General features: G+C 43.5%; 1 protein-coding gene across 1 annotated transcript in view; it reads left to right on the forward strand.

The window, feature by feature from the left end:
• IP6K1 (inositol hexakisphosphate kinase 1) overlaps positions 1-24,283 on the forward strand; it is a 68,399-nt gene that overhangs the window by 11,279 nt on the left and 32,837 nt on the right.

The raw sequence follows: 24,283 nt of genomic DNA on the forward strand, positions 1-24,283 counted from the left end.
GCTTACAATGTTAGCCACTGCACCTGGCCTTGTTGGTGATTTTGATGCTTAAAATGGCCCCCAAACGTCGTATTGAAGTGCTGCCTAGTGTTTTTAAACACAAGAAGGCTTTGATTACCTTACAAGGAATGTGTAGGGAAGTTTTGTTCAGGCATGAGTTATAATGCTGTCAACTATAATTCAGTGTTAATGAATCAGTTATTTATATTAAATAAGGTGTTTTTAAACAGAAACATACCTAAAAGGTTTTATATTGTATGTATGTAGATCTGGAAGGTTATATATTGATTGGTTAATGAAAATATGACTAGATCATCTTCTACTGGCTGAGAGTTTATTAAACAAAAAAAAAAGAAAATATGACCAGAGGCCTACAGGAACCTAACCATTTATTTTGTCTAGGTGCAGTGACTCAGTATTCAATAACTCAGTGTACACAATGACTTTATAAAACATAATTACCATCAGTAATGAGAACTGACTGTATAGTTTCTTATGTCAGAGCCCTAGCTAAGTGTTCTAGACTTTAATATCTGGGAGCCACAGACAGTGCTTTTGTTGATAAGTATTCATCCCTTAAATTCCCTCTCCCATTAAAAGTCATTTCCAGAGGTCACCTATTATGCATAGCTCAGTTTGTAATATTTCATTGTTTTACCATTAACTCCTTGGGCCATACTGACTTTCAGTTCTCTGAAGGCAGGAATTATTTTTGTCTTATTAGTAATAATATACTACATGGCCTTACTCTGTGGGTACTCAATATGTATTTGATCATGTAAGTACTTAAAATTTTTTTTTTTTTGAGACGGAGTCTAGCTCTTTCCCCCAGGCTGGACTGCAGTGGTGCTATCTCGGCTTACTGCAAGCTCTGCCTCCCGGGTTCACGCCATTCTCCTGCCTCAGCCTCTCGAGTAGCTGGGCCTACAGGCACCTGCCACCACGCCTGGCTAATTTTTTTTGTATTTTTAGTAGAGACGGGGTTTCACCATGTTAGCCAGGATGTTCTCAATCTCCTGACCTCGTGATCCACCTACCTTGGCCTCCCAAAGTGCTGGGATTACAGGCATGAGCCACCGTGCCCGGCCTGCAAATTTAAATTTAATGGTCCCTGACTAATTTGGAGACTTTATAGTTGCAATTCGGACAAAAAATTGCTTTGGTGGTGAGTATTCTGGTTGTGTGTGTGTGTGTGTGTGTGTGTGTGTGTTTTAGAGAGAGTCTTGCTGTGTTACTCATGCTGGTCTCGAATTCCTAGTCTCAACTGATCTGCTGCCTCAGCCTCCCATGTGTACCACCATGCCTAGCTAGTGAATATTCTGAAACTTATTTATAAAGACTTATGCTCAACTTGAAGATGTTGTATGGATCAGGGCCAAGCAGCATGCTAGGCAGGATACACATAGGCTATTTTGGTTTACTGTTTTTGGTACTTTACCTGGAGACAGTGCAGCAAAAATTAAAGTGAGTTCATTAGCATAGAAAATATAGTAAATATTAAAAAGCTTCTTCTCTATGTGGGAAGATGTATTATAAAATATGTGGCTATCTTTTTTATTTATTTATTTTTGAGACGGAGTCTTGTTCTGTTGCCCAGGCTGGAGTGCAGTGGTGCGATCTCGGCTCACTGGCTCACTGCAAACTCTGCCTCCCGGGTTCACGCCATTCTCCTGCTTTAGCCTCCTAAGTAGCTGGGACTACAGGCGCCCGCCACCACGCCCAGCTAATTTTTTTGTATTTTTTAGTAGAGATGGGGTTTCACCGTGTTAGCCAGGATGGTCTCAATCTCCTGACCTTGTGATCTGCCCACCTCGGCCTTCCAAAGTGCTGGGATTACAGGCGTGAGCCACCGCACCCGGCCAATATTTGGCTATCTTACATATTTTGCAGGTGTCTCTAAAGTAAGTGCTGACCTTGGTGCCAGGGAGCCCATATTAAGTTTGAGTAATTTCATGAAGCAGAGTGTACCAGGCAGGACCACTTAGACCCTTAAGCATATTAACTTGACTGTTTACAGTATTACTTTTCATTGGTAGAATTGGGACTATATAAAAAATTATTAATTGGCCAGGTGCAATGGCTCATGCCTGTAATTCCAGCACTTTGAGAGGCTGAGGCAGGAGGATCAGTTAAGCTTAGAAGTTCAAAACCAGCCTGGACAACCCAGCAAGGCCCGCTTGTCTACCAAAAAATAAACAGTTAGCTGGGCATGGTGGGACATGCCTAAAATTCCAGCAACTGGGGAGGCTGAGGTAGGAGGATCACTTGAGCGTAGGAGTTGGAGGCTGCAGTGAGCAGTGATCATACCACTGCACTCCTGCCTGGGTGAGAGTGAGACTCTGTCTTTAAAAAAAAAAAAAAAAAAGCTCAAGAGTTAAAGACCAGCCTGGGCAACGTAGTGAGACCCTGTCTCTATGTAAAAAAAAAATAGAATTATTAACTATAACAGAGACTGGAGTAATGAGAAATTGGCTAGTCAGAAGTAGAGAGAGGCTAGGTGCGATAGCTCATGCCTGTAATCCCAGCACTTTGGGAGGTTGAGATGGAAGGATCGCTTGAGTCCAGGAGTTTGAGACCAGCCTGGGCAACATGGTGAAACCTTGTCTCTACAAAAAATAAAAAAACTAGCTGGGTGTGACAGCATGTGCCTATAGTCACAGCTACTAGGGAGGCTGAGATGGGAGGATTGCTTGAGACCAGGAGATGTAGGCTGCAGTGAATCATGATCGTGCCACTGCACTTTAGCCTGGGTAACAGAGTAAGACCCTGTCTCAAAAAAGAGAACGCTCTAGAATATAAGAAGACAATATATGTATATGTGTATATATAGCTTTCTATATATACATATTTTATATATTATATAGTCTTCGTATATATTATATATAAAATAAGTTAAAAAGGAAGACTATAATATATATATTACACACACATATATATATATATATTTTTTTTTTAAGGGAAAGGGTCTTGTTTTGTCACCTAGGCTGGAGTGCAGTGGTGCAATTATAGCTCACTGCCACCTTGAACCCACCTTGGGCTCAAGGGATCTTCCCACCTCAGCTTCCCAAGTAGCTGGGACTACAGGTGTGCACTGTTGCACCCAGCTAATTAAAAAAATTTTCTGTAGAGCTCTTGCCATGTTGCCCAGGTTGGTCTCAAACTCTTGGGCTCAAGCGATCCTCCCTCTTTGGCCTCGCAAAGTGTTGGGATTACAGGTGTGTGAGCCACTGCGCCTGGCCACTCTTGAGTAGGTTTCTTTCACACAGTGTAATGTTTTAATTTATATATGCTGTTGTCTGTATCAGTAGTTTATTTTTATTGCTATATAGTATTTCATTGCATTAACACTACAGTTTGTTTATTCTCCTGTTGATAGATGTTTGGGCTGTTTCCAGTGTTTGCCTTATGAGTAAAGCTTTTATGAACTTTTTTGCACAGGTATTTTGTGTGGACATACACATTGATTTCTCTTGAAGAGAATAGAATTGCTGGGTCATAGGATAGATGTATGTTTAACTTTATAGGAAACTGTAACACCTTTTCCAAAATGGTTGTACCATTTTTACACTCTCACCAGTAATGTATGAGAGTTGTGGTTGTTCCACATTTAGCAACATTTAGTGTGTTGTAGTGTGTTTTTAATTTTAGCCATTTGGGTGAAAGTATAGTGGTAACTCATTGTGGTTTTAATTTTCATTTACCTGAATGCTAATGATATTGAGCACCTTTTCCTGTACTTAATGGTCTTTGTGTATCTTCGTTTGTGAAGTATTTATTCAAATCTGTTGCCCATTTTTTTTTAAATTGTCTTTTTTATTTTTTAAAGAAATGTATCTTTTAGAGATAGGGCCTCCCTATGTTGCCCAAGCTGGACTTGAACTTCTGGGCTCAAAGGATCCTTCTGCCTCATCCTCTCAAGTAGCTGGTACTATAGGTAGGTGTTGACCACTGTGCCTGGCAGGTTTTTTTTTTTTTTTTTTTTTTTGGTTACTGAGTTTTAGGAAGTTTTTTTGTATTCTGGATACTATATTTTTTGTTTTTTGTTTTGTTTTTTTAGAGACAAGGTCTTGCTCTGTCGCCCAGGCTGGAGTGTAGTAGCATGATCATAACTTAGTGTACCCTCTAACTTCTGGGCTTAAACGGCCTCCTGCCTCAGCCTCCCTAGTAGCTAGGACTACATGTGCATACCACCATGCCCAGCTTATTTTCTTTTTAAAAATTTTTTGTAGCAATGGAGGTCTCAGCATATTTGCCCAGGCTGATCCTGAACTCCTGACCTCAAGCAGTCCTCTTGCCTGGGCCTAACAAGATGCTAGGAATACAGGCGTGATTGAGACTCCATCTCATAAATAAATAAATAATCGAGGTTTTCAATTTTGATGAAGTCCGATTTATCAATAATTTCTGTTATGGTTATTGCTTTCTGTGTCCTGTCTGAGTGTCTGAGGATACCTTGCCTACCTCTTAAGTGTTGGACATTTCTAGCAAGGCTTGAAGTCAGGTAGTGTAAATCATATAACTTTATTTTTTTTGAGACAGGGTCTGGTTCTGTCACCCAGGCTGGAGTGCAGTGGCATGATCTCTGCTCACTACACCCTCCACTTCTGGGCTCAAGCCATTCTCCCACTTCAGCCTCCCGAGTAGCTAAGACTACAGGTGAGCTCTGCGCACCTTGGCTTCCCAAAGTGCTGGGATTATAGGTGTGAGCCACCATGCCCAGCCTAACTTTATTTTTTGTGTTTTCACCTAGAAGCTTTCTAGTTTTAGCTTTTACATTTTGGTCTCTGAGTCATCGTAAAGTTAATTTTTGTTATTGTGTGAGATTGGGGCTGGTGTTTATTTTTCCCCCACATAGGTAACTGATTGTTCCATTACTAGCAACATTTGTTGAAAAGACTTGTGTATTATCTATTGCTCTGTAACAAATTATTCCAAAACTTAGCAGTTTAAAACAGCAAACAGTTATTACCTCAGTTTCTGAGGGCTAGGAATTCAGAAGTGGCCCAGGCTAGAGTGCAGTGGTGATCATGGCTTACTGCAGCCCTGGCCTCCTGGGCTTGAGTGATCCTCCCAACTCAGCCTCCCAAGCTGGAACTACAGGTGTGCACCACCATGTGGGGCTAGTTTTTTCTATGTTTTTGTAGAGATGGGGTCTCACTTCGTTGCCCAGGCTGGTTTTGAACTCGGGCTCAAGTGATCTTTCCCTGTTGGCCTCCCAAAGCGTTGGGATTATAGGCCTGAGCCACCATGCTTGGCTTAGAGGATCTGTTTTCAAGATGACTTATTCATAAAGCTCTTGGCAGGAAGCCTCAGTTTCATGTCGTTTATCTCCCCAGGGCTTTTTGTTTGTTTTTAAATTTTCCCTACTTTAAAGCTAACAAGTTATACACAGGGCTCTTTGAGTTTCCTCATGGCGTGCAGTTATCTCCTCCAGAAATGATCTAAGACAAAGTAAGGAAGAAACCATGATGCCTCTTATGACCTAGTCATACACTATCACTTCTGCCATATTCTTTTTGTTAGAATGAGTCACTAAGTCTAGCCTATACTCAAAGAGAGAGGAGGATTTCACTTTTTAGAGGGAAGAATGTAAAAAAATTTGACATAGTTTAAAACTACCAAAATTTTCTCTACCCATTGGTTTGCTTTGGTACTTTTGTCGAAAAACAATTGACTGTTATATCCTGATTTGTCGCTGGCAAAAAACCCAAAAACAATTGACTCTGTAGATATGGGCCTGTTTCTGAAATCTGTGTTCTGTTCCATTGATCTATTTGTTTATCCATATGCCAGTACCCCACTACTGTAGCTTTATAGCAAGTCTTGACATCAGACAGTATAAATAATCCAACTTTATTGTTTATCAAGATTTATTTGAATATTATAATTTCTTTTTGTTACCATATAAATTTTAGAATTAGCTTGTCAATTTCTGTAAAAAAGTCTCCTGGCATTATGGTTGAGATTCCATTGAATTTATAGATTCATTTGGGGAGAATTGATATATTAACTATATTGAGTCTTCTAATCCATGTGCTGTGTGAGGCATATTTCTTGATTTATGCCTTCTTTACTATCTTGCTACATTATTTGATTGTTTTTAATGTAGAATTCTTTCACGTTTTGTTAAATTTGACCCAAGACATTTGATTTTTTTGATGCTATTGTAAATGAAATTTTTAAATTGTAGTAAATATACATGAGAAAATGTAGAATTTTAACTATTTTGAAGGGTATGATGCAGTGGCATTAATAATACATTCACAATGCTGTTTTGAGAACTTCTTTCATCATCCCAAATAGGAATTCTACCCATTATATAGTAACACCCCATTCTCACCTCCCCCAGGCCCTTGTACGTTCTTAATAATCTTCTTTTTGTCTCAATGAATTTGCCTATTTTATTTTATTTTATTTTTGAGACTCAGTCTCACTCTGTCACCGAGGCTGGAGTGCAGTGGCCCGGTCTTGGCTCACTGCAGCCTCTGCCTCCCGGGTTTAAGCGATTCTCCTGCCTCAGCCTCTCAAGTAGCTGGGATTACAGGTGCCTGCCACCACGCCCAGCTAATTTTTGTATTTTTAGTAAAGATGGAGTTTCACCATGTTGGCCAGGTTGATTTCAAACTCCTGACCTCAAGTGATCCGCCTGCCTTAGCCTCCCAAAGTGCTGGAATTACAGGCTTAAGCAACCGTGCCAAGCCCTGTTTTATTTTATGTAAGTGAAATTATAATTATACAATTTTTTCCCTTTTGTGCCTGGCTTATTTTACTTAGCAAAATGTTTTCAAGATTCATCCATGTTGTGACATGCATCAGAATTTCATTCCTTTTTAAGGCTGAATAATATTTCACTGTATGTATATACCGCATATCTTTATCCATTTATCTGTTGATGGACATGGGTCATAGACACCATTTGGTTATTGTGAATAATGCTGTGAACATTGGTGTATAAATATCTGTTTTGGATTCCTCCTTTCAGTTCTTTTGGGTATAGACCTAAAAGTGGAATTGTTGAATCATATGGTAATTCTATGTTTAACTTTTTGAGGAATTGCCATACTGTCTTCTTTACATTCTCACCAGCAGTGCACAAGTGTTACAATTTCTTCATATCCTTGCCAACACTTATTTTCTATTTTTTTGTGGTTTTTTTTTTTTTTATAACCTGGGTGTGAAGTAGTTTCTCATTGTGGCTTTGATTTGCATTTCCCTAATGACTAATGAAGTTGAGCATCTTTTTGCATATTTTTTGGCCATTTGTAAATCTTCAGAGAAATGTCTAAGGCCTTTGCCCATTTATGAATTGGGTTATTTTTGTTGTTGTTGAGTTATGCAAGTACTTTATATGTTCCATATATTAATCCTTTATCAGATGTATGATCTGCAAATATTTTCTGCCATTCTGTGGGTGATGTTTTCACTCTTTTTAAATTAATTCATCGGTTTTTTAGAATAGAGATGGGATCTCACTGTATTGCTCAGGGTGGTCTCAAACTCTTGGGCTTAAGTCATCCACCTGCATCAGCCTCCGAAAGTGTTGAGATTACAGGTATGAGCCACTGTACCCAGACTAATTTTATTTTTTTAAGTTGTTATTATTATTATTATTATTTTTTGAGATGGAGTCTCACTCTGTCACCCAGCCTGGAGTGCAGTGGCGTGATCTCTGCTCACCACAATTTCCGCCTCCCGGTTCAAGCGATTCTCCTGTTTTAGCCCACTGAGTACCCGGGATTACAGGCACATGCCACCACATCTGGCTACTTTTTTGTATTTTTAGTAGAGATGGGGTTTCACCATGTTAGCCAGGCTTGTCTTGAACCCCTGACCTCAGGTGATCTGCCCACCTTGGCCTCCCAAAGTGTTGGGATTACAGGTGTGAGCCACTGCGCCTGGCCAATTATTATTATTTTTTAAGAGATAGGGTCTCATCCTGTCACCCAGGCTGGAATGGGTGGTATGAATGTAGCTCACTGCAGCCTCAAACTCCTGGGCTCAAGTGACTGCCTGCCTGCCAAGTAGCCGAGACTACTGGTATGAGCCAGTGCAACTCAGCTGATTTTTTAAAAATAAAAAAAATTTTTTTGTGGAGATGGGATCTTGTTATGTTGCCCAGGCTGGTCTCAAACTGAGCTTAAGCAGTCCTGCCATGGCTTCCCAAAACTGTAGGATTTCAGGCCCTTGGATTTCTTTCTTTTTTTTTTTGAGACGGAGTCTTGCTCTTGTCACCCAGGCTGGAGTGCAATGGCACGCTTGCTGCAACCTCTGCCTCCAGGGTTCAAGTGATTCTCCTGCCTTAGCCTCCCGAGTAGCTGGGATTACAGATGCCCACCACCATGCTTACTAATTTTTATATTTTTGGTAGAGACGGGGTTTTGCCATGTTGGCCAGTCTGGTCTCGAACTCCTGACCTAGTGATCTGCTAACCTCAGCCTCCCAAAGTGCTGGGACTACAGGTGTGAGCCACTGTGCCTGGCCGATTTCTTTCTTTTTTTTTTTAAGATGAGGTCTCGTCGATCTTGGCTCACTGCAACCTCTGCGTCCCGGGTTCAAGCGATTCTCCTGCCTCAGCCTCCTGAGTAGCTGGGATTACAGGTGCCCACCACCACACCCAACTGATGTTTTTATTTTTATTTATTTTTATTTTTTTTCCTGCTTTTTCCTCTGTTCTGAATATCTTTTTTTATTTTTATTAAGTATTTATTGATCGTTCTTGGGTGTTTCTCAGAGAGGGGTATGTGGCAGGGTCATAGGATAATAGTGGAGAGAAGGTCAGGAGATAAACACATGAACAGAGGTCTCTGGTTTTCCTAGGCAGAGGTCCCTGCGGCCTTCTGCAGTGTTTGTGTCCCTGGGTACTTGAGATTAGGGAGTGGTGATGACTCTTAAAGAGCATGCTGCCTTCAAGCATCTGTTTAACAAATACATCTTGCACCACCCTTAATCCATTTAACCCTGAGTTGACACAGCACATGTTTCAGAGAGCAGGGGGCTGCGGAAAAGGCCATAGATCAACAGCATCCCAAGGCAGAAGAATTTCTCCTAGTCAGAACAAAATGGAGTCTCCTATGCCCACCTCTTTCTACACAGACACAGCAACAATCTGATCTCTCCTTCCTTTCCCCACACTTCCCCCCCTTCTTTTCAACAAAACCGACATCGTCCTCATGGCCCGCTCCCAATGGTCGCTGTCTCTTCGGAGCGGCCGGGCAGAGGCGCTCCTCACATCCCAGACGATGGGTGGCCGGGTAGAGGCGCTCCTCACCTCCCAGACGGGGCGGCCAGGCAGAGGCGCTCCTCACTTCCCAGACGGGGCGGCCAGGCAGAGGCGCTCCTCACCTCCCAGATGGGGCGGCCGGGCAGAGGCGCTCCTCACTTCCTCCCAGATGGGGTGGCAGCCAGGCAGAGGCGCTCCTCACCTCCCAGACGGGGCGGCCGGGCAGAGGCGCTCCTCACTTCCCAGACGGGGCGGCCGGGCAGAGGCGCTCCTCACTTCCCAGACGGGGTGGCCGGGCAGAGGCGCTCCTCACTTCCTCCCAGACGGGGTGGCGGCCGGGCAGATGTGCTCCTCACCTCCCAGACGGGGCGGCCTGGCAGAGGCGCTCCTCACCTCCCAGACGGGGCGGCCGGGCAGAGGTGCTCCTCACTTCCCAGAGGGGGTGGCGGCCGGGCAGAGGCGCTCCTCACCTCCCAGACGGGGCGGCCGGGCAGAGGTGCTCCTCATCTCCCAGACGGGGCGACCGGGCAGAGGTGCTCCTCACTTCCTCCCAGACGAGGTGGCGGCCAGGCAGAGGCACTCCTCACCTCCCAGACGGGGCGGCCGGGCAGAGGGGCTCCTCACATCCCAGACGATGGGCGGCCAGGCAGAGACGCTCCTCACTTCCTAGACAGGGTGGCGGCGGGGCAGATTGCTGTAATCTTAGCGCTTTAGGAGGCCAAGGCAGGTGGCTGGGAGGTGGAGGTTGTAGTGAGCCGAGATCACGCCACTGCACTGCAGCCTGAGCAACATTGAGCATTGAGTGAGCGGGACTCCGTCTGCAATCCCAGCACCTCGGGAGGCCAAGGCGGGCAGATCACTCCAGGCCAGGAGCTGGAGACCAGCCGGGTCAACACGGCGAAACCCCGTCTCCACCAAAAATACAAAAACCAGTCAGGCGTGGCGGCGCGCGCCTGCAATCCCAGGCACTCGGCAGGCCGAGGCGGGAGAATCACAGAAGCCCGAGGCAGGGAGGTTGCAGCGAGCGGAGATCACAGCAGTACAGTCCAGCTTTGGCAACAGAGGAAGACCGAAAAAAGAAGGAGAGGGAGACCGAAGAGACGAGAGCAGGAGCGGGAGGGGGAGGGGAAGGGGGAGGGGCTGATTTTTTTTTTTTTAGTAGAGACAGAGTTTCACCAGGTTGGCCAGACTGGTCTCGAACTGACCTCAAGTGATCCACCTGCCTTGGCCTCCCAAAGTGCTGGGATTACAGTTGTGAGCCACAGCGCCTGGCCTTTCTTTTTTTTTTAGACAGGGTTTTGCTCTTGTCACCCAGGCTGGAGTGCAGTGGCGCGATCTTGGCTCACTGCAGACTTGATCTCTTGGGCTCAAGTGATCCTCCCACCCCAGCCAGACTCCCGAGATGCTGGGACTACAGGCATCTGCCACCACACCCAGCTAATTTTTGTTTTTTTTTCTTTTTCTTTTTTTTTTTTTTTTTGAGACGGAGTCTTGCTCTGAAGCCCAGGCTGGAGTGCAGTGGTGCAATCTCGGCTCACGGCAAGCTCCACCTCCCAGATTGACACCATTCTCCTACCTCAGCCTCCCAAGTAGCTGGGACTACAGGCGCCCGCCACCACGCCTGGCTAATTTTTTGTATTTTTAGTAGAGACGGGGTTTCACTCTGTTAGCCAGGATGGTCTCGATCTCCTGACCTCGTGATCCGCCCGCCTCGGACTCCCAAATTGTTGGGATTACAGGCGTGAGCCACCGCACCTGGCTTTGTGTTTTTTTTTAGGTATGGGGTTTCGCTGTGTTGCCCAGTCTGGTCTTGAACTCCTGGTCTTGAGTGACCCACCTGCCCCAGCCTCCCAAAGTGCTGGGATTACAGGTGTAAGCCACAGTGCCTGGGCAGTGTAGATTTTTACATAGTTTATGTATCAGCTGACTATTAAGTGGTATATGAAAAAGAGATAAATGATAAACCAAAGGTACAGTGACAGTGGCCCCTTTTTTTTTTTTTTTTTTTTTTTTTTAAGACGAGTCTCACTCTGTTGCCAGGCTGGAGTGCAGTGGCGATCTCGGCTCACTGCAACCTCTGATTCCCATGTTCAAGTGATTCTCCTGCCTCAGCCTCCCAAGTAGCTGGGATTACAGGCACGTGCCACCACGCTCAGCTAATTTTTTTTTTTTTTTTTTTTTTTTTTAAGTGGAGACGGGGTTTCACCATGTTGGCCAGGATGGTCTCCATCTCCTGACCTCATGATCTGCCTGCCGCGGCCTCCCAAAGTGCTGGGATTACAGGCATGAGCCACCACGCCCTACCTACAGTGGTTTTTATGTTTACTTATATAGTTATACCCTTACCAGTGTTCTATATTTTTTCTTTTTCTTTTTAGCTACTGTCTAGTGTCCTTTCATTTTAGCCTGAAGGACTCCCTTTAGCATTTCTCGTAGATCTGGTCTAGTAGTTAGCAACGCCCTTAGTCTTTATCTGGAAATGTCTTAATTTCTCTTTCATTCTTGAATAGTATTTTCAGATGTAGAATTCTTGGTTGACAGTATTTTCCTTTAGGACTTATATATGTTATCCTACTGCCTTTTGGAGGCTTCTGAGGAGAAATCTGCTGTTAATCTCGTTTAGGAACTTTTGTACTTGAGGCATCAGTTTTCGCTTGCTGCTTTAAATATTCATTCTTGTCTTTTGGTTTCAATAGTTTCAAAACACGTTTTTGTTTTATAATGTGTCTCATATGGGTCTCTTTGAGTTTATCCTATTTGGGTTCATGGGATTCTTTTTTTTTTTTTTCAAGACAGAGTTTCACTCTGTCACCCAGGCTATAGTGTAGTGGTGCAATCTCGGCCCACTGCAACCTCCGCCTCCCAGGCTCAAGTGATTCTCATGCCTCAGCCTTCCTAGTGGCTGGGATTACAGGTGTGCACTACCACACCAGGCTAATTTTTGTATTTGTAGTAGACATGGGATTGTGCCATGTTGGCCAGGCTGGTCTCGAACTCCCGACCTCAAGTGATCTGCTTGCCTTGGCTTCCCAAAGTGCTGAGATTACAGGCATGAGCCACCACACCTGGACTTCATTGGGATTCTTGAATGTATATAGTTGACTCTTGTACAGTGTGGGGGTTGGGGTGTCAACTCCCCACACAGTCAAAAAATCTGCATATAACTTTTGACTCCCTCAGAGCTTAATTACTAGTAGCCTACTGTTGACTGGAAGCCTCACTGATAGCATACACAATCAATATATAATTTGTTTGTTGTATATATTTTTAAATTTTTCTCCTTTTAGAGACAGGGTCTTGCTTCGTTGCCCAGGCTGGAGTGCAGTGGTAACAATCATAACTCACTGCAGCATTAACTCCTGAAATTAAGCAATCCTCCCACCTCAGCCTCCTGAGTAGCTGAGACTATAGGTGTGCATCACCACGCCTGGCTATTTTTTTTTCTTTTGTAGAAATGGGGTCTCACTATGTTGCCCGGGCTGGTCTCAAACTCCTGGGCTCAAGTGATCCTCTCATGTTCACCTCCCAAAGTGTTGCGATTACAGGCATGAGCCACCGCACCCAGTAGCTATAGGGTTTTCATAAATACCCTTTATTAAGTGTTTCCTTCTATCTTCAGTTTGCTGAGAGGTTTTTTTGGAAACAGTCTTGCTCTGTTGCCCACACTGGAGTGCAGTGGCGCGATCTTGACTCACTGCAACCTTTGCTTCCCGGGTTCCAGCAATTCTCCTGCCTCAGCCTCCCGAGTAGCTGGGATTACAGGTGCCCACCACCATGCGCAGCTAATTTATTTTTATTTATTTTTAGTAGAGACGGGGTTTCACCATGTTGGCCAGGCTGGTTTCGAACTCCTGACCCCAAGTGATCCTCCTGCCTCAGCCTCCCAAAGTGTTAGGATTACAGGCGTGAGCCACCACACCCAGCCTGTTGAGAGTTTTTAATTATGAATGGGTACTGAATTCTGTCGGGTTTTTTTCCTGTATTTATTGAGATGATTATATCTTATGGCTTTTCTCCTTATTTCTGTTAATATGATGAGTAGTAATACTGATTGATTATTTAGATGTTTAATCAACCTTGCATTTCCCACTTTGTCATGAGGGATTCTTTCTATATATCATTGGAATTGTTTTGCTAAAAATTTTTGAAGATTTTTGTATCTGTATTCATGAAGGACATTGTTCTATAATCTCTTTTCTTATTTATTTTGGTAAGGTTCTTTTTTAGGTTTTGTTATTAGAAATAATTGACCTTGGCCAGGCGTGGTGGCTCACGCCTGTAATCCCAGCACTTTGGGAGGCCGAGGCGGGTGGATCACGAGGTCAGGAGATCGAGACCATCCTGGCTAACACGGCGAAACCCTGTCTCTACTAAAAATACAAAAAAAAATTAGCCGGGTGTATGGCGGGCACCTGTAGTCCCAGCTGCTGGGGAGGCTGAGGCAGGAGAATGGCGTGAACCCGGGAGGCGGAGCTTGCAGTGAGCCGAGATTGTGCCACTACACTCCAGCCTGGGTGACAGAGCGAGACTCTGTCTCAAAAAAAAAAAAAAGAAAAAAAGAGAAATAATTGACCTTGGCCAGGCGTGGTGGCTCACGCCTATAATCCCAGCACTTTGAGAGGCTGAGGCAGGTGGATCACTTGAGGTCAGGAGTTTGAGACCAGCCTGGCCAAAGTGGTGAAACACCGTCTCTACTAAAAATACACAAATTAGCTGGGCGTGGTTGCGCACTCCTATAATCCCAGCTACTCAGGAGGCTGAGGCAGGAGAATCACTTGAACCTGGGAGACAGAGGTTGCCATGAGCTGAGATTGTGCCATGCACTCCAGCCTGGGTCACAGAGTAAGATTATGTCTGGAAAAAAAAAGCAATAATTGACCTTGTAAAACAAGTTGGGAACTACTCTCTTTCTCTCTCTTTCTGTTTTCTGAAAAAAATTTATGTAAGATTGATATTTCTTTCTTAAAAGTTTGATAGAATTCACTAGTGAAACCTAGTCTGGAGTTTTCTTCGTGGATTTTTGATAGCAATCTCAGTTTTCTTAATAGATACAGGAGTATTCAGATTGTTGTTGTTATTATTATTATTATTATTATTATTATTTTGAGACAGAGTCTCACTCTGTTGCCCAGGTTTGAGTGCAGTGGCGTGATCTTGGCTCACTGGAACCTCCGCCTCCCGGGTTCAAGTGATTCTTATGCCTCAACCTCCCAAGTAGGGCAAGTAGCTGTGATTACAGGCGCCTGCCACCTTGCTGGCTGATTTTTGTATTTTTGGTAGAGACGGGGTTTCACCATGTTGGTCAGGTTGGTCTCAGTCTCCTGATCTCATGGTCTGCCTGCCTCAGCCTCCCAAAGTGCTGGGATTACAGGTGTGAGCCACCATACCCGGCCTGTTCTTTCTTAAAGATGCTCGTGGCTCTTGCCTGTAATTCCAGCACTTTGGGAGGCTGAGGCGGGTGAATCACTTGAGTACAGGAGTTTGAGACCAGTCTGGGCCACATGATGAAATCCTGTCTTTACAAAAAATACAAAAATTAGCTGGGCATGGTGGTGCATGCCTGTAGTTTTAGTTACTCTCAGGGCTTAGCTGGGAGGATCGTTTGAGCCCAGGAAGCAGAGGTTACAGTGAGCCAAGATCATGCCAGGCCACTCCAGCGTGGGCAACAGTGAGACCCCATCTCACCAGAAAAATAAATAAAAGAGAGAGAGACAGGGTTTCACTCTGTCGCCTAGGCTGGAGTGCAATGGTGCAATCATGGCTTACTGTAACCTCAAACTCCTGGTCTTAAGTAATCTCGGTGCCTCAGCCTCCAAACTGGGACTGCATGTACCACCATGCCTGCCTAATTTTCATTTTTTCTGTAGAGACAGGGTCTTTCTCTGTTGACCAGGCTGCTCTTGAACTCCTGGCCTCAAGTCATCCTCCTGCCTTGGTCTCCTGAAATGGTGGGTTTACAGGTGCAAGCCACCACACCTGGCCATTTTTCTAACTTGTTAATGAGAACCTTAGGTTATTAATTTTTTTTTTTTTTTTTTTTTTGAGATGGAGTCTTGTGCTGTTGCCCAGGCTGGAGTGCGGTGGCACGATCTGGGCTCACTGCAAGCTCCGCCTTCCGGGTTCACGCCATTCTCCTGCCTCAGCCTCTCGAGTAGCTGGGACTACAGGCACCTGCCATTGCGCCTGGCTAATTTTTTGTGTTTTTAGTAGAGACGGGATTTCACCGTGGTCTCGATCTCCTGACCTTGTGATCCGCCTGCCTCGGCCTCCCAAAGTGCTGGGATTACAGGAGTGAGCCACCACACCCGGCCAGGTCATTAATTTTATAGGTTTTTTCTTTTGGAGATGGAGTTTCACTCTGTTACCAGGCTGGAGTGCAGTGGCACGATCTCCGCTCACTGCACCCTCCACTTCCCGGGTTCAAGTGATTCTCCTGCCTTAGCCACCCGAGTAGCTGGGACTACAGGCACCCACCACCACGCCCAGCTAATTGTTTGTATTTTTAGTAGAGACGGGGTTTCGCCATGTTGGCCAGGATGGTCTCGATCTCTTGACCTCGTGATCCATTCGCCTCAGCCTCCCAAAGTGCTGGGATTACAGGTGTGAGCCACCACATCCGGCCAATTTTACAGGTTTTTTGCAATACTTTTTAGGCTTTAAAACGTTAGCATTGCTTTAGCTGCATCAGTATAGCATATATTTGAAGTGTTTTTTCATATATTACGTCACTCTGAGAAGCAGATAAGTAATCTCAAATCTGTTGACAGGGAAAATAGGTGAATTGGCATATTGAAGGGTACATAATTTGTTAATTGTGGCATTGATTTTTTCACATGGTTTCTGACTCCCAGAATCCTGAGAGCTCTGCATGTTAAGGCTGTTTAATTCCTGATGTCACATGAGAGTCAGGAAAGGAAGTTGAGGGAGTGGAGAAATTTGGAGAAGTTTGGAAACTGCTCTTAAGGAATGATGTATCTTTGGAACCACTTCTCTGCTTTTTGCTTTTCACTTTTTTTTTTTTTTTTTTTTGAGACGAAGTCTCACTCTGTTGCCCAGGCTGGAGTGCCGTGGCACTATCTTGGCTTACTGCAACCACTGCCTCCCGGGTTCAAGTGATTCTCCTGCCTCAGCCTCACGAGTAGCTGGGATTACAGGTGCCTGCCACCATGCCCGACTAATTTTTGTATTTTTAGTAAAGACGGGGTTTCACCCTGTTGGCCAGACTGGTCTTGAACTCCTGACCTCAAGTGATCTGCCCGCCTCGGCCTCCCAAAGTGTTGGAATTACAGGCTTGAGGCACTGCGTCCAGCCTCCACCTGTCCGCTTTTCTAAGTTGGAAAGTTGTTGATGGGTTTGTGTAGGTGAAGGTTAGTCCCCATTTCTCTGGAACTATGGGTTGTCTATGAGGTGGACAGAAGTGCTTTTCTAATATTTAAAGTATTTAACAGTAATAATTAGGCTGGGCATGGTGGCTCAGGCCTATAATTGCAGCACTTTGGGAGGCCAAGGCAGGAGAATCACTTGAAGCTGGGAGATGGAGACCAGCGTGGGCAATAAAGTGAGACCTCATCTCTGCAAAAAAAGAAAGGGAAAATAGCTGTGTGTGGTAGCACATGCCTGTAGTCCCAGCCACTCAGGAGGCTGAGGTGGGAAGGAGCCCAAGAATTCAAGTTGTAGTAACCCGTGATCATGCCACTGCATTCCATCCTGGGTGATAGAGTGAGACCCTGTCTCAAAAGAAAGAAAGAAAAAACAATAATTCTGGTATTTCACTAGAGGGTTGGAAGACAGCTGGAATCTAATCTGCTTGAAGCAGTCAAACCTGATGGCATTTTGTGAGGCATTATGCTGGTTGTTCACCTCTTCTGTTATAGATTTTCTTCACGTATTTACTTCACATAGTCTACTAATTTCCATGTTGCTGATCTGCTTCTGGGTAACCTTTAATAAAATCGTGTTTTTTTTTGTTTTTTTTTGTTTTTTTTTTGACCACCTAGTCTAAGACTCTAATAAAATCTTTATCTACATGATGGATGTTCAAATAGATGGTCATTATGTTGCCCCCAGGATGTGTGGTGTCTGAAAGAGGGAGTTTCTGTAGAGTTTGTGCCCTGAAATCTCCTTACACTGTTTTCTAAATGTCTAACTATATAAGAAATATGCTGTGTGGCCCTTGAGATGGAGGTCCAGTAGGAACACAGGATGCCAGGAACTTGGTCCTTGGAGGAGAGAACCAGAGCTGGTCCGTGGTCATATGTGGGAGTAACAGAACATTATCTCAAAAGAATAAAACTCATTGGAGCTGTATTTTGTGGTGGACGTTTTGCCTTAGTCTCTAACTGCAGCTGAATACATCTCAGTGTCTGTGTCTGAAGAATTTGATCTTGGACTATATTTTCAGATAATCTTCAGAGTAGTATAAGCATCAAGGCATTTAAATGATTTCACCCCCAAAGGAAGAGTCCTCCAGATTTTAGCCATATCTGATTTTTAGTGCCTCTCAGAATTCAGTGATTTAAAACCGCTTTGGAGTCCTAACAGTTTTGTGGTGTCATTGAGATACCATAGAAAGATAGAATGTATTTCTTTTTTTTGTAATTGTTTATTTATCAAGAGAAACTATTTGCTAGCCCACATATTCATGTTTCATAGTTCATGAACACAGGTTAGTGACAAAACTAATAGGTAATTCAACCCAAAGAAACTGTTGTTTTTTTTTTTGAGACGGAGTCTCGCTCTGTCATCCAGGCTGGATCTTGGCTCACTGTAACCTCTGCCTCCCGGGTTCAAGCGGTTCTCCTGCCTCAGCCTCCCGGAGTAGCTGGGATTACAGGCATGCGCCACCACACCTGCTATATTTGTATTTTTAGTAGAGAGGAGGTTTCACCATGTTGGTCAGACTGAATCTCGAACTCCTGACCTCAGGTGATCTGCCTGCCTCACATCCCAAAGTGTTGGGATTACAGGCATGAGCCATTACGCCTGGCCAGAGAAACTCCTTATATTCCAAAATTACTTTGCACTCTGAAAGATACCAGCTTTTCTCATCTAAAATTCTTTCATGAAGTCATAATTTCTGTAGAAATCTGGGTATGCCTTCTTTCTTGGTTCAGCCACAGCAAATTTACAGAGAACTACAGCTCCCAGGGATATAACGAATGCTCCAACAATATGAAACTGCAGACGTGCTGTGGTAGTTACTGTCCTTGATAGGTATGTCAGCCTCATTACCAGTGTTCTTCCTGGCTGATGGGGAAATGGATGGCCAGCAGCTATTTCATAGTTGTATAATTCCTTACTCTGGAGAGTTTTCTTGTTTTAAGCTAGTAACCTTTTTTTTTTTTTTTTTTTTGAGATGGAGTCTTGTTCTGTCATCCCAGGCTGGAGTGTAGTGGCGCGATCTCAGCTCACTGCAACCTCCGCCTCCCAGGCTCAAGCGATTCTCCTGCTTCAGCCTCTCGAGTAGCTGGGACTGACTACAGGCGCCCGCCACCACGCCTGGCTAATTTTTTTGTACTTTTAGTAGAGACAGGGTTTCACTGTATTAGCCAGGATGGTCTTGATCTCCTGACCTCATGATTCACCTGCCTCGGCCTCCCAAAGTGCTGGGATTACAGGTGTAAGCCACTGCGCCTGGCCACTAGTAACCATTTTTGATAGGGGGTCCTAAATAAAGCCCCCAGATAATCTAAAAAGGTCAATGCTGTGACCAGAGCTTTGGCTTCACCTTTCCTAGATGTAGGAAATTTTATTTCCATGTTTTCCCTTTTTTAATAATAGGACACATGTGAATATTGCTAATATAAGGTAGTAGATTTTTGTACCTAAGATGAACTCCATGTATAAAACCAGTGTTATAGATAATTGAAATTAGCATGAGTGACAAGAGCTTTTATTTGTGTTCTGAAATGGAGAGAGAGCAGGTTTTTTTTATTTTTTATTTTTATTTTTGAGACAGGAACTCACTTTGTTACCCAGGCTGGAGTGTAGTGGTGCAATCTTGGCTCACTGCAACCTCCGCCTTCCAGGCTCAAGCAATCCTCCTGTCTCAGCCCCCCAAGTAGCTGGGACTATAGGCATGAGCCACCAAGCCTGGCTAATTTTATTTATTTATTTTTTGTAGAGACAGTATTTTGCCATGTTGCCCAGGCTGGTCTCAAACTCCTGAGCTCAGGCGATCCACACATCTCAGCCTCCCAAAGTGCTAAGATTACAGGTGTGAGCCATTCTGCCTAGCAGAGATAGCAGAGGTTTTTTCAAAAGATAACATGGTGAGGAATAATTCCCCAGTAGGGAGGTGTGTACACCCGTCTCCCAGTAACCTTAGAGCTTGTTTACCTCTGCCTTAGTCCTGTCAACTTGTCCTCACTGTGCTTAACTCTTTCAGTTAAGCTACAGTAGGATAGTGGTGAAGAAAAGGAGTCAGAGTTTACCATTCATGCCAGAAACCTAATCTGTGAGACCAGGCTTTTGCATCTATCTTTCAGTTGTATGGAAGCTTCTCTCTTCATCTTTGGTCTTCAGTGGGATTGGTGATAGGAAGTAAGTCCAGGAAGCTCGTCATTTCATATGTGAGCAGTTTAGACAGTCTAATTCTAAGTGCTCTGTGGTTTTGTGTTCCTTTTAGAACCATTTATCCCATCCTTCTACATGTGTGCTTTCTAGATTTGACCATATTTTCATTCAGTTGTAAATGTGCTAGGTGAGACTTAGCTGATTCAGGGATGGCTCGCATATACTATTTTGTCACAGCACAGGTAATCCGGTGGCTTCTTATTAAAGCATAGTCATGAGCAGAGAATGTTTCAGCACCTTTGTTTCTCCTTTCTTTCTTTTTTCTTTTCTTTCTTTTTTTTTTTGAGATGGAGTTTTGCCCTTGTTGCCCAGGCGCTGGAGTGCAATGGCGTGATCTCGGCTCACCTAAACCTCTGCCTCCCGGGTTCAAGTGATTCTCCTGCCTCAGCCTCCCAAGTAGCGGGATTATAGGTGCCCACCACCATGCCTGGCTAATTTTTTGTATTATTAGTAGAGACAGGGTTTCTCCATGTTGGTCAGACTGGTCTCGAACTCCTGACCTCAGGTGATCCACCCGCCTTGGCCTCCCAAAGTGCTGGGATTATAGGCGTGAGCCACTGCGCCTGGCCCTTCTCCTTTCTTTTTGTGCATTTCATTTGGATTTCCCCTGTATCACCTTGAACGTCAGTTCTGAAAATTCTTCACATATCTCCTTTCCCCCACTTAGTACATTTGACACAGCTGATTTCAAAAGGGTCTTTACTAAAAAATGTATTTAGGGAAGCACAGATTTCTAATCTTTAGGAATCCAGTAAAAATAGGAAAGAGATTCAGTGGACTCTAGACTCTCTCCTTGACCTAAATTAATTCTGTTCTTGCTGTTCGTTGATGGGCTGGCACATCTCAGGTCCCCTGCTAAGTTTCCTTTTTTCCTTGTTCCCTGTTTTAGCCAGGTGGCCTCAGGATGCCATGGTTTCCTAGCTCCTGTGATAGGACCCAGGAATCTAAACAATCTTTCATCTCTTCTTTAGAGACAAATGACAACATAGATTCCCTCTGTTTCTTCTCCCAGATTGCTCTAGACATCTATACACATTTCTGGTTTCTGAGGGATGTGCCAGTCCCTAGTAGCTTGGAAGGGCAGGTTCCAAGTAGGGTTGATAGTCCTACTTACATGAACATTCCCTATGTTTCCCTTCTCCTCAAAGTACAGGAGGATTGTTTTCTCTCACCCTCATAACTATGCCTAAACTATATCAGTGTCTACAGTCTCATATACAAAGGGAAGAATGGGCTTGAATTTAAGAAATCATTAGATTCCCTTGGTTATAAGATTTAGAGAACAAATGTGTTTTCATGTTAGTTTTCTGCTATAGTGTTTTTGTCCGTGATTTTTGAAGGTGTTTTGGTATCTTTTCCTGTCAAAGTCCATGTCAATGCTTTTTTATTTCTGAAATTAATTAGAAATTAGTTTTCATAAAATTCAGAGCTGTATAGCCCAAGTTTTATGTGGTGTTCTTTTCTGTTAGAGTGACTTATCAGTTTATTTTCTCTTCAGCTCTTTTCAGTTCAATTAGTTTTATTATTTTTCCTTTGGATTGTATCATACAGTAAAAAACAAATTAAAGACACATTTGCCAAAACCAAAAATACTGTTGCCAGAATTTTACTTAGCATTCCTGACTTACCAAGTTTAACTTTAATTACACAAATTTTAGGAATTTTAAAAAGGGTATGATACTTTGTCATGATACTTATAGTGCTTAAGTAGATATATTTAATTTTAGAAGAGGTAATAGAAATACTGGATTTATAAACTAATTTTTAATGAAATGTTGAGGAAATCTGCAAATATACCTGTGAAATGTGAAGGCACTAAAGATGCTTCACTTTATTCTATAAAAACATTGCAAATGTGGCTGGGCATGGTGGCTCATGCTTGTAATCTCAGCACTTTGGGAGGCCGAGACAAGTGGATCTCTTGAGCTCAGGAGTTCGAGGCCAGCCTGGGCAACATGGTGAAACCCTGTCTCTACAAAAAAAAAAAAAAAAAGCCAGGCTTGGTGGCACACACCAGTGTTTTCAACTACTTGGAAGGCTGATGATATGAGAGGATGACTTGAGCCCAGGCGGTTGAGGCTGTAGTGAACTGTGTTGCGCCACTGCAATCTAGCCTGGACAACAGTGTGAGACCCTGTCTCAAAAAAAAAAAAAAAAAAGATTGCATATCAAACCCAAGTGGTTAATCTGAGGTTGTAAAAATATGTTGGCCAAATAATTTGGAATTCTAACTGAACTTCTTAGAGTATATACCTGCTGATCTGCATTTTTAGTGTGTGTCTGTGCCTGCCCAACTAAAGAATCTGGTGACCAGGTATTGTCTTGCAATTGCTGTAGAGACAGTGCCTTCCTAGCTCTTAAAATAGTCCTGACCTTGTTTGCCACCATATCTGATTGCAATCTCTTTTTCCCTGCCAAGGTTTTTTATTCATTGTCACTTTCTAGGCTTGCTGTGTTGTTGCATTAAAATACACACACACAAAAAAAACTCATATGATTTCTCCTAAATTTGGTTCAACAAGTTCTTTAGTCTGGTTCTTCTCCTTACTATCATTATTATTGTCATTGAGACAGCATCTTGCTATGTTGCCCAGACTGGTCTTGAACTCCTGGCCTCAAGCGATCCTTCCACCTTGGCCTTCCAAAGTGTTAAGATTACAGGTGTGAGCCACCATACATGGCCTGATGCATCTTTTTTTTTTTTTTTTTTTTTCCCTGAGACAGGATCTGAATCTGTCACCCAGGCTGGAGTGCTGTGGCATGATTTCAGCTGATTGCAACCTCCACCTCCTGGGCTCAAGCCATCCTCCCACCTCAGTCTCCTGAGTAGCTGGGACTATAGGTGTACACCACCACGCCTGGCTAATTTTTGTGTTTTTTTTTGTTTTTTTTTTTGTTTTTTTTGGTAAAAGTGAAGTTTTGCCATGTTGCCCATGCTGGTCTCAAACTCCTGGGCTCAAGTGATCCTCCAGCCTTGGTCACCCAAAGTGCTAGGATTATAGGCATGACTACCACAGCTAGCCTGATTCATCTTTTATAGTTGAGATTATTTATGTGTTTGCCTGATTTTTTTCCCCTTTTTAATCTCTTTTGTATCATTGATAAAAACAGTCTAATTCTCCTCCTCATAGGCTGTCTTTTTCCTTCTGTATTTTGCTTTGATTTTGTCCTTGTTATTGTGGCTATTCTCATTTGGGTACATTTAAACCTATTTTTCCTTCATATATCAAATCTTTTTAGAGTTAAAACACAGAATTTTATGTTCTTTTTATTTGCTGACTTGGAATTCTGTCATGTGGCCAACATATTTTGTTTTTCATAAAGCCACATGACCCATTTGTTCTGGTTTTTGCTAGGTCTAGATTAGAAATGTAAACTTTTTTGGTTTACAACCCTAATATTTTAAAACAAAAAGAACTTGTCCCTTCATAAACACTTTTTCATATGTTATATATTTACCCTACTATATACATTTGTTATGTATATCATAAACAGACATATATTTATTCAGCCAGATTTATTGTGTAGTTACTATATGCCAGGTACTACTCTGGGCACTTAGGATACTCATATAACTGACATCATCATAATAAATAATAAACAGTAGACATCATCAGTAAGTAAAGTATGTAATATGCCAGAAGAGGATAAATGCCTTAATGAAGAAAAGAAAAGGTAGAGCCAATTAAAGGGGGTGGGGGTGCAGGTGGTGTTGTAGTTTAAACTAGGGAGGGTAGGATAGACTTTTCATTGAGAAAGAGACATTTTGATCAAAGACTTTTGAAGGAGGTGAGGGAGTTGGCCATGTGGTTATCTGGGGGAAGACTGTTTAGGCAGAGGGAATGACTAGTGCAAAGAACCTAAGGAATATGCCTGATGTGTTTGAGGAACATCATGAAGGCCAGTGTGGCTGGAGTGGGATAATAAGCAATGGGGAGAGAAGGGTAGGAAGTGAAGGCAGAAAGAAAATGGGGGTGGGAAGGAATGCAGAGCTTGTGGACTTTTTATTTTTTGACAGTCTCATGGCAAAAAAGTGAAATGGCGGCCAGGCACGGTGGCTCATGCCTGTAATCCCAGCATTTTGGGAGGCTGAGGCAGGCAGGTCATCTTGAGGTCGGAAGTTTCAGACCAGCCTGGCCAACATGACAAAACCCCGTCTCTACTAAAAATACAAAAATAAAATTAGCTGGGCATGGTGGGGTGCGCTTGTAGTCCCCAGCTACTTGGGAGGCTGAGGCATGGGAATTGCTTGAACCCAGGAGGTGGAGGTTGCAGTAAGCCAAGATCGCACCACCACACTCCAGCCTGGGTGATGGAGTGAGACTCTGTCTCAAAAAAAAAAAAAAAAAAAAGGCCAGGCGCAGTGGCTAACGCCTGTAATCCCAGCACTTTGGGAGGTCTAGGCGGGCAGATCACCTGAGGTCAGGAGTTAAAGACCAGCCTGGCCAACATGAGAAACCCCGTCTCTACGGTACGAGAATCGCTTAA

The sequence above is a fragment of the Pongo abelii genome, chromosome 2 (genome assembly GCF_028885655.2).
Source record: "Pongo abelii isolate AG06213 chromosome 2, NHGRI_mPonAbe1-v2.0_pri, whole genome shotgun sequence".
In the NCBI taxonomy this organism is placed as follows: domain Eukaryota; kingdom Metazoa; phylum Chordata; class Mammalia; order Primates; family Hominidae; genus Pongo; species Pongo abelii.